This window comes from Oryzias latipes, chromosome 2 (genome assembly GCF_053564925.1).
Source record: "Oryzias latipes strain Hd-rR chromosome 2, Olatipes_Hd-rR_3.1".
In the NCBI taxonomy this organism is placed as follows: domain Eukaryota; kingdom Metazoa; phylum Chordata; class Actinopteri; order Beloniformes; family Adrianichthyidae; genus Oryzias; species Oryzias latipes.
This window is the reverse complement of record NC_136238.1, coordinates 32,329,754-32,343,404: the sequence shown is the minus strand read 5'-3', so window position 1 is coordinate 32,343,404 and position 13,651 is coordinate 32,329,754. Positions and strand designations below refer to the sequence as shown.

General features: G+C 38.3%; 1 protein-coding gene and 3 long non-coding RNA genes across 4 annotated transcripts in view; 1 reads left to right on the top strand and 3 right to left on the bottom strand.

Moving 5' to 3' along the window:
- The window catches only part of LOC101164420 (uncharacterized), a 736,165-nt gene that overhangs the window by 270,640 nt on the left and 451,874 nt on the right, over positions 1-13,651 (top strand). The window lies entirely within an intron of this gene.
- Positions 1-13,651, bottom strand: part of LOC144988601 (uncharacterized) — a 59,875-nt gene that overhangs the window by 34,594 nt on the left and 11,630 nt on the right. The gene's annotated exons all lie outside the window — the stretch shown is intronic.
- LOC144988459 (uncharacterized) lies at positions 145-1,248 on the bottom strand. Its single transcript, XR_013652390.1, has 3 exons — positions 1,082-1,248; positions 791-1,005; positions 145-696 (listed from the first exon to the last, which is right to left on the bottom strand). It is a non-coding gene; the product is annotated as an uncharacterized LOC144988459 (long non-coding RNA).
- Positions 9,131-10,052, bottom strand: LOC144988449 (uncharacterized). Its single transcript, XR_013652378.1, has 2 exons — positions 9,586-10,052; positions 9,131-9,486 (listed from the first exon to the last, which is right to left on the bottom strand). It is a non-coding gene; the product is annotated as an uncharacterized LOC144988449 (long non-coding RNA).

Genomic DNA, 13,651 nt, shown 5'->3' with positions numbered 1-13,651 from the left:
TTAATGTGTTGTGTGTAAAGTTAATGTGTTGTGTATAAAGTTAATGTGTTGTGTGTAAAGTTAATGTGTTGTGTGTAAAGTTAGTGTGTTGTGTATAAAGTTAATGTGTTGTGACCCTTCTGGGCCACCGTAGCAAAGTGGTCTGACACCACCGATTGAGTGGAAGTCAGCTGTAGATTACTACATCACCCTAAAAGGCATGGCTGAACTATAATCATCACTTGTGTAAATAACAAACACAGTGGACGGTCAAAACATTTTATTTTCATCTATTACCCATTGGCACACAGAAACACTGGAACATTTTTAAATAGGAATATAAAATACAGAACAAAAAACACTTGTTTAATACTTAAAATCTTTGAAAAAGCAAAATAAATTTCCCCATCCTGAACATGTGTCACTCTTGTCTTTCTTCTTTCGTTTGCTTTGCTATTTTTTTTAGACTTTTTCAGACTGTTTAAAAACATCCAAATCCAGGGGAATTCTTAATCCCAAAGTTCATATTTGTTTTAAACGTGTCATAGTCATTCAAGAGAGGCAGCTTCAAAGTGTTGGCACATGTATTCGCCATGGGGAACATTGAACTGCCAATAAATTCAAGGTGTGGCTTAGGATCCATGCCAGCAGGAGGGATGCATGGCACACCTGTGGCAATCATTAAGATTTCCTCCAGGGTCACAGAGCTGTCATCTTCTAAAAGTAGTAAACATAAACAAATTTATTGTAAAATGTGTTTTTTGTTTAAAAAAAGACAATTGGGATTATTTGAAATTTAATATTAACTAACCTTCACAGTCCAAAAGGTAGTCTGCCCAGAAACTTCTTGCTGTGTTCTCCAGAATGCGCATGTTGCTGCCGAGAGGACTGAGCTGGGGTTCAAAAAGCTCTTCCATGTCCATAGCAGATAACCGGACATTTGAATGGCAGAGAACAGGGGCCAGGACCTCAGGGTGCTGTTGGAGTGCTGCTAGAAACTGCAAGCTTTCAAGTCCATCTTTAAACCTAAAATGTAATAATACAGTGCATTTTAAGCAACATATGTTTTTATTTATTCTATAATTTCAATAAAATGCCATACCTTTGAATTGCTGTGCAGTTCCTGTCAATTATGTACCACTTCAGGTACTCATTCACAACAGTGTGTTTTTCCTCCACTGAGACAACACGTTTCAAACATCCTGCAGTCTGCAACATGGTGCTATGCTGGACAATCAGGTCTTGCAGGATTTCTAACGTGGAAGCATCTTCAATCTAAAAGCGGAACATGTGTCGCTCATTTCAAGTTCAAGGATTCAGATATGATATTGCAAAGTTCTTACAGTAGACAAGTAAAGTGTAGTAGTTGTATAAGCCCATGCGGGCTGGCCACATTAGTGCATGACACATAAAGTCAAACTCAAACTCAGTAGACAGTTTTAAGGAAACTAACTTGCTACCTTTTCAACGTTTTCTTTTCTACAAAATTATCCGAATCCGATTGATAACCTTCATACCTGCTGCAGCACTTTCCCTATTTCTTCATCTGTGATGTCTCCAATAGATGGATTGAAACCGGACTGCCCTGAGATGTGGTTGACCAGGTCTTTTGAGAGAAAATTAGGACCAGGTCCGCCGTGTACAATGGATGTGGCAATCATCTTTCCTGCCAAACTGTATTCATCCTCTCTGATTGCTGCTCAATAAAATGGAAAAACGGAAATCACCTGTCACTCATAAACATTTTATGACTGACGTTCTGGTTTTTTGAAAATAGTCATTGCAAAACTATACCTGTGGAGTTGTAGACAAGATATCGGCTGTCTTCAGGACCATCAAATATGGGTCGTTTGTTCAGGGTTTTCATTAAAAGGGAGAGAAATTCTCTTTTTGGACCACCTGTCTCTAGACCTTCCTCAAATCTACCTTCATCATCAGAGAACTTGACAAGGAGGTCCTTGGTTTCAGAGAATGTCCCCCTTTTAAAACCCCTCACTGCTCCATCCCAAATGATACATATATTAATTATTTATGTATATATATTAAGTAAGAAATTAATATATAAATTAATATATTAATATCATATTGTAGTGGCGGTCATGTGCATTTTAGGTATGTATTAGCAGGGGATTGTGGGATTAGGTCCCCTGATCTAATTAGGGCTCCGCAGGACCGATCCTATTTGCCGACGTTTTTTTGCAAATGGCAGTTTTGTTGTTTCACCTTAGTTTATTCTTCCTTTTATGTTTGTTTCTTGTTGTTGCACCTAAAGTGTGGAAAGGGTAGAGGTTGATGACTCACGTGCAATGTTAACTTGTTCTAAACAAATGGGGTTGTTATGCCGGAAAGGAGGCTGCGCTCTTAGCTTCTCGTTCTGCCTCTTCCTCTCTAAGACTGGTCGGAGTCGTGCGGTGTATGGGACACGAACAGTTATCCAGCGCAGCCAGGTTGATTGACAGTTCAACTGTTCAACGACTTGGCTCGAGTACTTCCTGCTTCAAGTGACGGACCTGCTGTGTGTCACAATATTTTAATAATTTAAATATATATATTGGTTTCTAAAGCTATAAAACCCCAAAGAAATGTATATATATATATATATATATATATATATATATATATATATATATACATACATATATATATATGTATGTATATATGTGTGTGAAGTTTTATTGTTCAGGATTGTATTATGTTAAAAAGTAAATGTTTTGGTTGTCCTAATACTTTTTATTAAAGAAAAATTTAGAACACAACACAAAAAAATACAATACTTGATATAATTACTTAAGTATACCTTCGGATTGAAGACTTCTTAAACACTGGATATTTCTGCCACAAGAGCCGCAGTAGGAGAGGACCCTCTCAAGGTTTATCCCACAATATGGACAAAACATTATCTGATAAAAACAGAAACGGAGAAGAATAGGTGATTATATTGTGGTTGCAATTTTTGGATTTCACTAAGGAAACTTGAAAACACGCACGCACCCCCCCCCCCCCACACACACACACACACACAGACTTGACCGCATCATTGACGGCAACCACGGCTATGTTGTTGGCACGTTTCCTTCTCCCAAGAATAAAGCACTGGTCACATCGATAGATTAAGAAATGTATGAGCAAAAAGGACCTTAATAATATTCATAACAATAATCAAACCACATTTAGAAGACTATCTGGCTCTTTGCCGTAGCTTCATTTGTTTACATTCATGGAACTGAATTTCTTAGAGGTCGTTTACGGTATTTTAGAAAGTTCAGCGCGTATCAAAATGATTTATTTAGACCGAAAGTGTGCCGTGTGTACACGTTTGTTATCTGATAAGGTTTTTTTTCCCTTTGATCTGATCAAAGATATGCACATGTAACTGCGTAGAGTCTCAGGCTGCGGCAGCCATCGCGGGGTCCACGGTGATAAGACTACAAACCTCGAATGTGCAAAATCTCTTTAAGAACAACTCACAGTTAAAAACATTTCTAATAGCCCATATCAGTAGTTAATACATTATCGTAATAATACATGATTGTTTTACTTACTTCTGAAGAGTTTAACAATCCTCACCGCTGCTAGCTTCTCTCTTGGATGAAACGTGCTCCCTCCGAGGCTGACTGTGAAGTTACTTTCTGCTAGGTAGTTAGCCGCTAGGGCCGGTGGAAATTTCCGAATAAAAGCACTTCCATTGCAGCTTTACTTCCGGTGAAAGTGTCAGAATAAAACCACGTCCATTTTAGCTTAACTTCCGGTGGAAATTTCAGAATAAAAGCACTTCCTTTTCAGCTTAACTTCCGGTGGAAATTTCAGAATAAAAGCACTTCCCCTGCAGCTTTACTTCCGTTGTGAGTTAATGTGTTGTGTTGTGAGTTAATGTGTTGTGTTGTGAGTTAATGTGTTGTGTTGTGAGTTAATGTGTTGTGTTGTGAGTTAATGTGTTGTGTTGCGAGTTAATGTGTTGTGTTGCGAGTTAATGTGTTGTGTTGCGAGTTAATGTGTTGTGTTGCGAGTTAATGTGTTGTGTGTAAAGTTAATGTGTTGTGTGTAAAGTTAATGTGTTGTGTTGCGAGTTAATGTGTTGTGTGTAAAGTTAATGTGTTGTGTGTAAAGTTAATGTGTTGTGTGTAAAGTTAATGTGTTGTGTTGTGACCCTTCTGGGCCACCGTACAAACCCGTTTCTGAAAGAGAGGTAACTTCTACTCGGAGTCAGTGTCCATGGTTACTTATGCTGTGAACCTAACCTGGTCGGGAGCAGGTTTTATTCTCCAAACTCAAGGTTTCTGCCGGTCCCCTCCCCTTTTTAAAGACGAAGCGGTATGTTTCGCTTTAACCTTCATTGCCCACATTTCCGTCACACAGAGACGGTCTAAGTGACAAGAATGGCTTGTCCTTTTCTGGAGGACCCAATAGACGAGGAGGCTGCATTAATTCGTAGAGAATTATATTTACCTCGTACGAGGATTTTGAGAAGACTCGATTTTTTGTCATTTCCCCATACGTTTTTGTTTGAGTTTTACCGTTTTTCGTTGCAGTCAATTACATATATACAATGAAAACAACATTAGATATTGCTATGTAGATGTTTCATATGTCAAATATTGTCAACAAAGCCTACATCCATGACATGCTCAAATTTGATCTGATTGAATTATGTTTTTATACTTCATTTTTAGCTGCTGCCATGTTCTTTTAATTCCTGCAGGATTGCATCTACATGAAAATGAAATCAGGGACATTGGATTAGATTAATGTAACAATTACTTTTTGGAAACACAATTTGCTAGCACTGCTCTTCAGATCTACAGAAATCTTTGATCGATCAGATCTTTGTTTTCATTCTAAGATCCTGGACCTCATTTCTATGAAGGTTTAAGAATTTAAACAAGAGAAAAGGCTGAAAATGTTCATGTCTGTCCGAGAAAAGTGTATTTATGCAGTGAGGAGTTTTACTACCATAAGTTTAAAACATCTGTAATCATTCTCTGTTGATTTCACCGATCACGGTTCTTTTTAGAACGTAACTCCTGTAATAAACGAGGGAACTCTGTTCAGGTGAAAAGGTAACGCAGATATATGTGTAGCTGCAGCAAGAGAGAGACATACATTTGCTTTTTCAGTATTACTGGATGAGAAACAGACAGTGCAGCTGTGCAAACTGTGAGACGTATGATGAGCTCAGAGTCTCTGCGGAATTATGACGGGAGAGGATCCATTATTTTTTTTATTTTTTTTTAAAGGTATCAGTATATTTTTCCTGAATTTTTGTCTTTGAAAATCATAGAGAGTGTTGTTTGGTCATTGTTTTATTTCATAAATAGTGTTATTTATTTTCTTAAAAGGATCATGAATGAAACTTTATTCATACACTTTACAACTCCTTGCAGGTACAAAAGGGCTTCACAATAAAAGAGATCTAAAATGGGAACAAAAGTTTTAAACTAAAAACTCTAGAATAATCTGTTTTAGAATATAATTTTCAATCCAAATGTTTTCATCTACAGTCCATGTTATATCATTTTCACTCCACGCATCTGCTCCTGGTCCAGCCCTTTTATCCAATTTTAGAACCCAATGTGGCCTGCGAGTTAAAATAATTGCCCACCTGGTGTAGGGGATCTACCACTGCTGCTTCGGTGGGGCTCTTGGTGTAGGAATGACCGGGCTCTCTCTCCTTTATTTTTTACACTCCATCATCAACAGAACAGAACAGAATAAGGCAGAAAAAGAACAGAAACACCCACTCGAGCTCAGGTATAAGATCACATTTGCACAAATAGTGTGTGTGACTGAAATGCTTTGTGTGTGTGTTTGTATGCATAAGTATGTACTTATTAAAAATATAATTAATCTAACTAAAGTCTAGCCTAAATTAATAAAGTGGTTCATTCAAATATACTCCTTGTGTGTCAGAAGATTCATAAGCACATGTTGTAACAGTAAAATAATAAATAAAACACAAGACGACTTCAGCTCTCATCTGTTTGGTCAGCTGCTGGACAGGAAGTTGGGGGGAAAAATCGTTTTAAAATGAGAAAATCGAGTCGATATCGGAAAATACCATTTGGATTTAGACACGGTGAGTGAAAGAAGGCGTCTTTGTCAAGAAAGATAAACTTTCTCTTAATAAGAGGTGGTCTCAGGTTTAAATCAGTCCCAGACAAACAAACCGAAGCAGTTTCACTTCCAGGTCTTTAGGAGTCCTTTGTTCTCAGCTAGAGTTGGAGAGACAGGGGCTACACTCCCCAACCTGGCCATCTCTTTCAGCTGTTAATGTCATTTAGTTTAGGTAAAAGGCTTTCAAGTTTTTCCAGTTTCAAGTTTGACTCCTCCCCCAAGAACACTTATAAACCTGCTTTTTCACCAGCTAATCCACAATTGACAATTTGGATAAAAGGTGAAATGTTTTCAATTTTAAAAATGATAATGTCCAGATGGCATTTTTTAATCCTACTACTGTGATGGAAATAAACTGTTTGAATGAGAGTCTTCACAGACAATTGGTGTTTTTAGATAAGCAGTTAATAGTGTTTATTAACAACACACAAAGTCCTGAAAACATAAAAAGTGTCTGTTTGTTTTTCTGAAGTCCTCCCCCAGGATTGGGTGACTGAAGATCTCTGCAACCGACAAAGGAACTTCAGAGTTGAACTGGAGAAACCGGACCCTCCGCATTATAAAGAGGAACCGGAGGTACCAGAACCATCACAGATTAAAGATGAACCAGTGGAACTCTGCATCAGTCAGGATGAAGATCAGCTTTATCTGAAGCAGGAGACTGATACCTTGATGGAGATTCCGACATATGAGGAAGATGAGAACATTGAAGCAGATCTAAAGAATCAGCAGAGCTTAAATGTAACTGATAGTCAGGATGAAGAAAAAAACCAACATGAAGAATCAACATCAACTACAGATGAAGAGTCAGACCCACATAACAGAGATCAGAGGAAGAGGAGGGACAGAAGTCATGTCCAAAGTGTGGACAGCTCTCACTGTGAGTGTGACTCTGATGGTAGTAGAAAGGATGATTTGGTTAAGAAACACAGAGAATCTTCAAAACAGAAAAGACTTGCCTCCTTCAAGTCTGGCGAAAACTCAAGAATCGCTAACAAATCATTTAACGTAGGAACTCGATCACGAGAAAAGTCCCTTTCTTGTAAAGAATGTAATAAAGGTTTTAGTGATTCATCTAATCTCCAAAGACACATGAGAACTCATAGAGGAGAAAAGCGATTTTCATGTAAAGAATGTGACGTTAGTTTTAGTCAAAGATGTAATCTGAAAACACACATGAGAACTCACACAGGAAAGAAGCCTTTTTCTTGTAACGAATGTAAAAAAAGTTTTAGTTGTATATCTCATCTCAAGAGCCACATGAGAACTCATACAGGAGAGAAGCCTTTTACTTTTAAAGAATGTCGAAAAGGTTTTAGTGAATCATCTAGTCTCAAAAAACACATGAGAATTCACAAAGGAGAATGGCCTTTTTCTTGTAAAGTATGTGCTAAACCTTTTAGTCAATTTTCTGAGCTCCAAAAACACATGAGAACTCATACAGGAGAAAAGCCTTATTCTTGTAAAGAATGTGACAAAAGTTTTAATCGTATATCTCATCTTAAAACACACATGAGAACTCACACAGGAGAAAAGCCTTTTTCTTGCAAAGAATGTGATAAAAGTTTTAGTCAATTACCACATCTCCAAAAACACATGAGAACTCACACAGGAAAAAAGCCTTATTCTTGTAAAGAATGTAAAAAAAGTTTTAGTAATGTATCTAATCTTAAAACACACATGAGAATTCATACAGGAGAAAAGCCTTTTTCTTGTATAGAATGCAATAAATGTTTTAGTGATTCATCTAGTCTCAAAAAACACATGAGAACTCACGTAAGAGAAAAACATTTTAAAACATTTTAACAAAGGATTCATTAAAAACTTTAAACTCAGGAAAACTTAGAGCAGAGAACTTGTGCAGTAAAAAACACAAGGTTTACATGAGAAGAGGGAAAGATTTGGAAAAAGTACACATTTTTTTCCATAAAGAAAGAAACTAGCATTTTATTAAAAATGATGAGTTTTAGATTGAAATATTTTAAGCCTTGGTTTTAAGTTGCAATATACGTATGGGATTTACCGCTTATGTACCTTCTTTAAAAGCCAAAAGTACTTAATATTCAGTCCCATTCACTCCCATATACACCCATTCACACGTTGTTGGCAGCTGTGCTGTCTCACACTGGCACTAACCTATAACCACCAGGATCAATGTGGGGTTCAGTTTTGTCCAATGACACTAGGACGGGCAAAATGGTAATTGTACCTGTGATATTCTTATCAGAGGTCGACCCCTTTACCTCTGCAGCACAACCGATCACTTTGGTTTCTGTATTTCAGAAAATTTGAATATTTTCACTTATTTTTATATTTTGGTTAATTTTTTGTTTTTAATATTTAAAACTCTTGGGATCAAACCCTAATGTGCTCATATACTCCAAAGCAGCCTGAGCTTTCATTACATGAACACAGAACCACAGACTGTTGGCCTCCATAACAAATAGATGCAGTCATTGAATAAGAAGGAGACACAAGTTAGTGTTGAACACAACAATGAACCGTTTTCTAAAGACTGTGTGCTGTTTCATGCATGTCCAATGCAGGAGCTTTTGAACACTCATATCATATCACGAGTCTGGAGACCGTTGAACGTTGTCATCAGGTTTAATGATACTTAAAAGGGTTAAACAGTACGACGGAGTATTAGGGCCACAAAAAAAAAAAAAAATTAGAGCCACCAAAAAAAAAAAAAGTAAAATTACGAGATTTTATCTCGTAAATTTAGGAGATAAAAACTCGTAAATTTACGACTTTTTATCTCATAAATTTACGACTTAAAATCTCATAAATTTACGAGAAAAAAGTCGTAGATTAAGGAAAAAACACCGAAGTTGTCCGTTTATCGGAACCTAGCTTGAAGATGAAGTATGTGGAGCCTTTGTGAAGCTTCATTTCCGGAATATTATAGGTTTAAAACAAAGAGATTCTGAACCTTTTGGCGACTCAAAATCAGATTATTTTCCGTGTAGTAGTCTTTCCGGGGTTCAGTGTCAGTAAAGCGGAGTTTCATATGTAAAATAAGGAGCTCAGAGACACGTTTGGGTGTAGAGGACCGCTGCAGCCTTTATTCTCCTTTTCATTCACATATCCTGAAGTTCATTTGTCTCATTACGTCATGAACCTGTCATCCGAACACCAATGCGGAAGTAAACAGTGTTACAAACGCCCCCTCCTGCAGATGAAATGTCCCGTTTCAGCATAAAACAATAAAGAGGAATGTAAATAGTGTTTTATATTAGCTTTGGAACGTTGAAAATGCCAAAAAAAGTGCTCTTCCTTTTGTGTGACGGAAGCGTCACACAGACGTAGAGTCTTGTCTTTGGTGGAGGAAGAAAGGATTCAAGCGAACAGCTGCAGGGACACCGACGACGGCTTCATCGGGCTGCAGAGATCCTGCAAACCAACCATCAATAAATAAAACTTTAATGAATCGTAAATCAAACAAATGACCTTCCAGACATTTGGAACGTTATCAATAAACATACAGCTCACCTGTTCAACAAAGTTTAGTCGGTCTTCTCTGCGGCTGCACGGCGTTCACCTGCTGCTCTGCATGCTCACTTCCACTGTAATCTCCTAAAATTACGAGTTTTTTTCTCCTAAATTTACGAGTTTTTATCTCCTAAATTTACGAGTTTTTATCTCCTAAATTTACGAGATAAAATCTCGTAATTTTACTTTTTTTTTTTTTTTGGTGGCTCTAATTTTTTTTTTTTGGTGGCCCTAATACTCCGTCGTAAAACAGAAAGCAAATGATGTCAGTACAATTAACGTGTATATATATGCATAGCAATGCATCACAACTTTACAAACTCCAAAAATAATAGACTGATAAACATGTTTCTTATATCGAAATTCAAAAGTCTCAAGATTAAATTTTCTCCACATACCGGCAATGCAACCTCTTAATTAAGACGTATACAGAAAAATTCTTTCCACTGACAAACGAAGTGCGTGCATGCTAGCGAATCCTTTCTGTTTCTACATGTGCACTTTTCAATAAAGATTATTCAAATAAATGTGTTGAACAATAGTACCTGGCGCGACCGCTAGAGGTCTCCAAAAACACGTTCAAAATAATCAGCCCATTAACAGAAGATTTAAAACACATTCATAAAACACTATAACTGTCACTCATAACAGAACAGAATGACATGAGCTGAAAACATAATTTTTTCATGAGATTGATATGATACTCTAAATTTTTTACAAACGTCTTTGTATTTTATATTCTTTAAGCAACAATTATCAAACCAATAAAATAAAAGAACCAATATGTTTAAATCTGTGTAATGATACTTGACAATAAGAGCTTTGCTGCTTTCATTGACAAAAATGGTAAAAAAAAAAATTCCACACAAGGAATTCTTTCAGATGTATCTGCTAATAGAAATGTGTTGTTTTGTATTATTAGAGTTAAATCTTGAAAGGATTCAATGTGGTTGTAGTTTAAGCTGAGATGATGAGTATGTTGTTAATGTGTTACCATGACAACACTAGAAAGATTTTGTAGATGTCTTTAATTCTGAAACTTTTTATGTGATCAGTGAACATTTCATTATTATTTTAAAAATAAAATAATAAAAAATGATCTTTCCAGCAATTCTCTTTTTCCCTGATCCGTGAAGGTGGAGTTTGCTGCTCGCCGTCTTTCCAGGTCCGTTTTGTCAGACATTATAGTCTGGTGATTTTCCCAAAGGCTGCCTCAGTCTGATTTGCAGCGTCATGAAGGCTCCCACTGCCACATGAAAGAGGATTGTTACTCCAGACAGAAAAGTAGGCAAACAGGTAGCACTGATACAGACAGGCAGCTGTGCAGAGGAAGAAGGCAATCACATAATTAAAGTCTTCATCATCATTCTGCAGCACGCTCTCTATAGCATGGACTCCTCGAAGGAGGTTCAGCCCGCCACAGAGGACGCTCAGCACACAAGATATGACGCCTGGGAGACACACGGGTTCCAACATCTGTGTGGGAGCTAAAAGTAGTAACTGCTGTTTATGTTTTGTTAAACCAAGTTAAGTGAGGAAAAGATTTTCCTAAAAAATGTATTCAGGAAGATGCAGATAAAGAACCAGACTGGTGTTTGTGTGTTTCTTGTGATTCATGTTTTCTAGTAGACATTAGAACTGTTCTTTTGTTCTTTTTGGTTCTCAGTGTTCTGTACCAATCTTTACTGTGAAGAATAAAGTGGACGTGAACATCAGTCAGAAGTGTGGAGTCTTTCCCACAGTGTGGGTTTCTGCTGTTTGTTGCTTCTCTGCTGGTTCCAAAGCTGGACTCTGTTCCAAAGAGCAGGGCATGTGATGTTACCCGGGTAAGTTAATTGATGTTCTTCATTTTTAGTGCCACACATGCATGGCACTTTAAATACAAATAATTGTATTCATTAAAAACGCATTATTTCAATACTCCATCCATCCGTCCATCTTCCTCCTTTTATCCGGAACCGGGTTGCGAGGTCAGCAGAGATGCCCAGACTTCCCTTGCACTTCCTCCAGTTCCTCTGGGGGGAACCCTAGGCGTTCCCAGGCCAGCCGAGAGTTGTAGTCTCGTAGTATCTTCAACCTCAACCAGCTCTTTTCGATGTGGAGGAGAAGCGGCTCCACTCCAAGCTCTCCGTGGGTGACAGAGTTTCTCACCCTATCTCTAAGGCAGCGTCTAGCCACCCTGTGCAGGAAGCTCATTTCAGCCGCTTGTATTTTGGACCTTGTTTTTTCAGTCATGACTCATAGCTCATGACCATAGGTGAGTGTTGGAACAAAGATCGACAGGTAAATTGAGAGCTTTGCTTTTTGGCTCAGCTCTCAACGGACCATTAAAGCGACTGCACAACTTCGAATGTTCCACAAACTCCGCTCCCGCCTTTCCTCACTCCTGAACAAGACCCCAAGATATTTAAACTCCTCCACCCAGGGCAGGAACCCTCCGCCCACCGAGAGATGGCAAACTACCTTTCTCCGGTCAAGAACACTGGCCTCAGATTAAGCTGTGCTGACTCTCATCCTAGCCGCTTTACACTCTGTAGCAAACCAACCCAATGCACGCTGGAGGTCCAGGCTTGATGAAGCCAACAGGACAACATCATCTGCAAAGAGCAGAGAGGAAACCCTATGGTCCCCAAACCAACTCCCTCCTGCCCCTGGTGAGCATAAAATGACTTGAATCTTGCTTATATTTTGACATTAGATGGAGACTGAAGCATTACCAGGTTTAATGGTATGAATAGAAAAGCTAAAATATGACCAGTGTGTTTGTGACTGAAAGATAGAATGAAGTAGACATAAATCTGATGGAGAAATCAATAGAATCTGCCGTTTTGATCAATTTCTATTGAAAAAGGATGCATAAATATGACAGACAGCTTTCAGGTTCAGATGCAGTTCTGAAAAACAGCAGAAACATGATCTGATGGAGGCTCTCATTTATCCTCATTATTCTTCCAAACAGCCCAATCAAGTTGGCCCAAAGGCACATTGGCAGAGCAACATGTTGTCTATGAAGAACCTACTCAGCTGTGCTACAAATAACAACAAACATCCAAACCACAACGGTAAACAATCAAGACCAACACAACTGTCAACATCCAGAATCCAGCAAATATCCCAAACAGAGCATTATTACCCACAATGCACCTGCACAGGTCCTGCAGCAGACAGCCTCTTTCCAAGAACTTTATTAGTCTCATCTTTTTAAAACTGGAAAGATTTTTCTTCAACATTTAAAACAGAAAACAGGAAATGAAAATATTTGACAATCCAGTTGATGAGAAGCTGCAGAAAGACTGAAATCCATCAGATTGTAAAAACGTAGAGGTGGTCCTTTGATGATGATGATGTGATGAAGATCAGACGCTGATGTCACTGATGTTCTGGCTGTTGATGGGCTGGATGTGGGTCCTGGTGGTGCTGAAGAATGAAAGATCCTTCTACCTGCAGTCATTCCTGAAGGAAGCTGATTGCAGCTGTTCTCTCCTGACAGATGGAATGATGGGAAATGAAGTTCATGTTGAAGTGTGGTCCAAGCAGAACAGAAAGGTCTCACCTCAAAGTCAGGACTTGGATCAGCTGCTGTTCTCTGGGAGCGTGCACGTGCTGCTGCATGTGCTTCTGTCATGGCGTTCTGGATGAGCTGCTGAGGTCTGTTTGCATCAAGACTCTCAGCTGCTTTAGTCAAACTGCTGAGCGATGGAACAATGGAGCCGTTTCTGAAGGAAGAGGATCAAACATGATGCTCTGCATCCGTTTGCTTCAGGAAGTGGAGGTTTTTTAGAGCAGGGTTCACCAACCTTTTTGAGACCGAGGGCTATTTCATGGGCACCAAGTGGTATGAAGGGCGCCACTAAAAACCTCCTGCTGGATGATAAATACATTTACTCTTTATTTTCTGTCAATAAATAATATTTATCAATAAATCCTTGATTGTAAACAATGGATCTAAAGTTGAAAAGAAGTCAAAGTGCTGACTCAGCACAGATCAAAGGAGACACAGATGATTTCCTGGAATGAAGAAAACATCAAACATCATGATGTGATCTGGAACTGAGCTGTTCTTCAG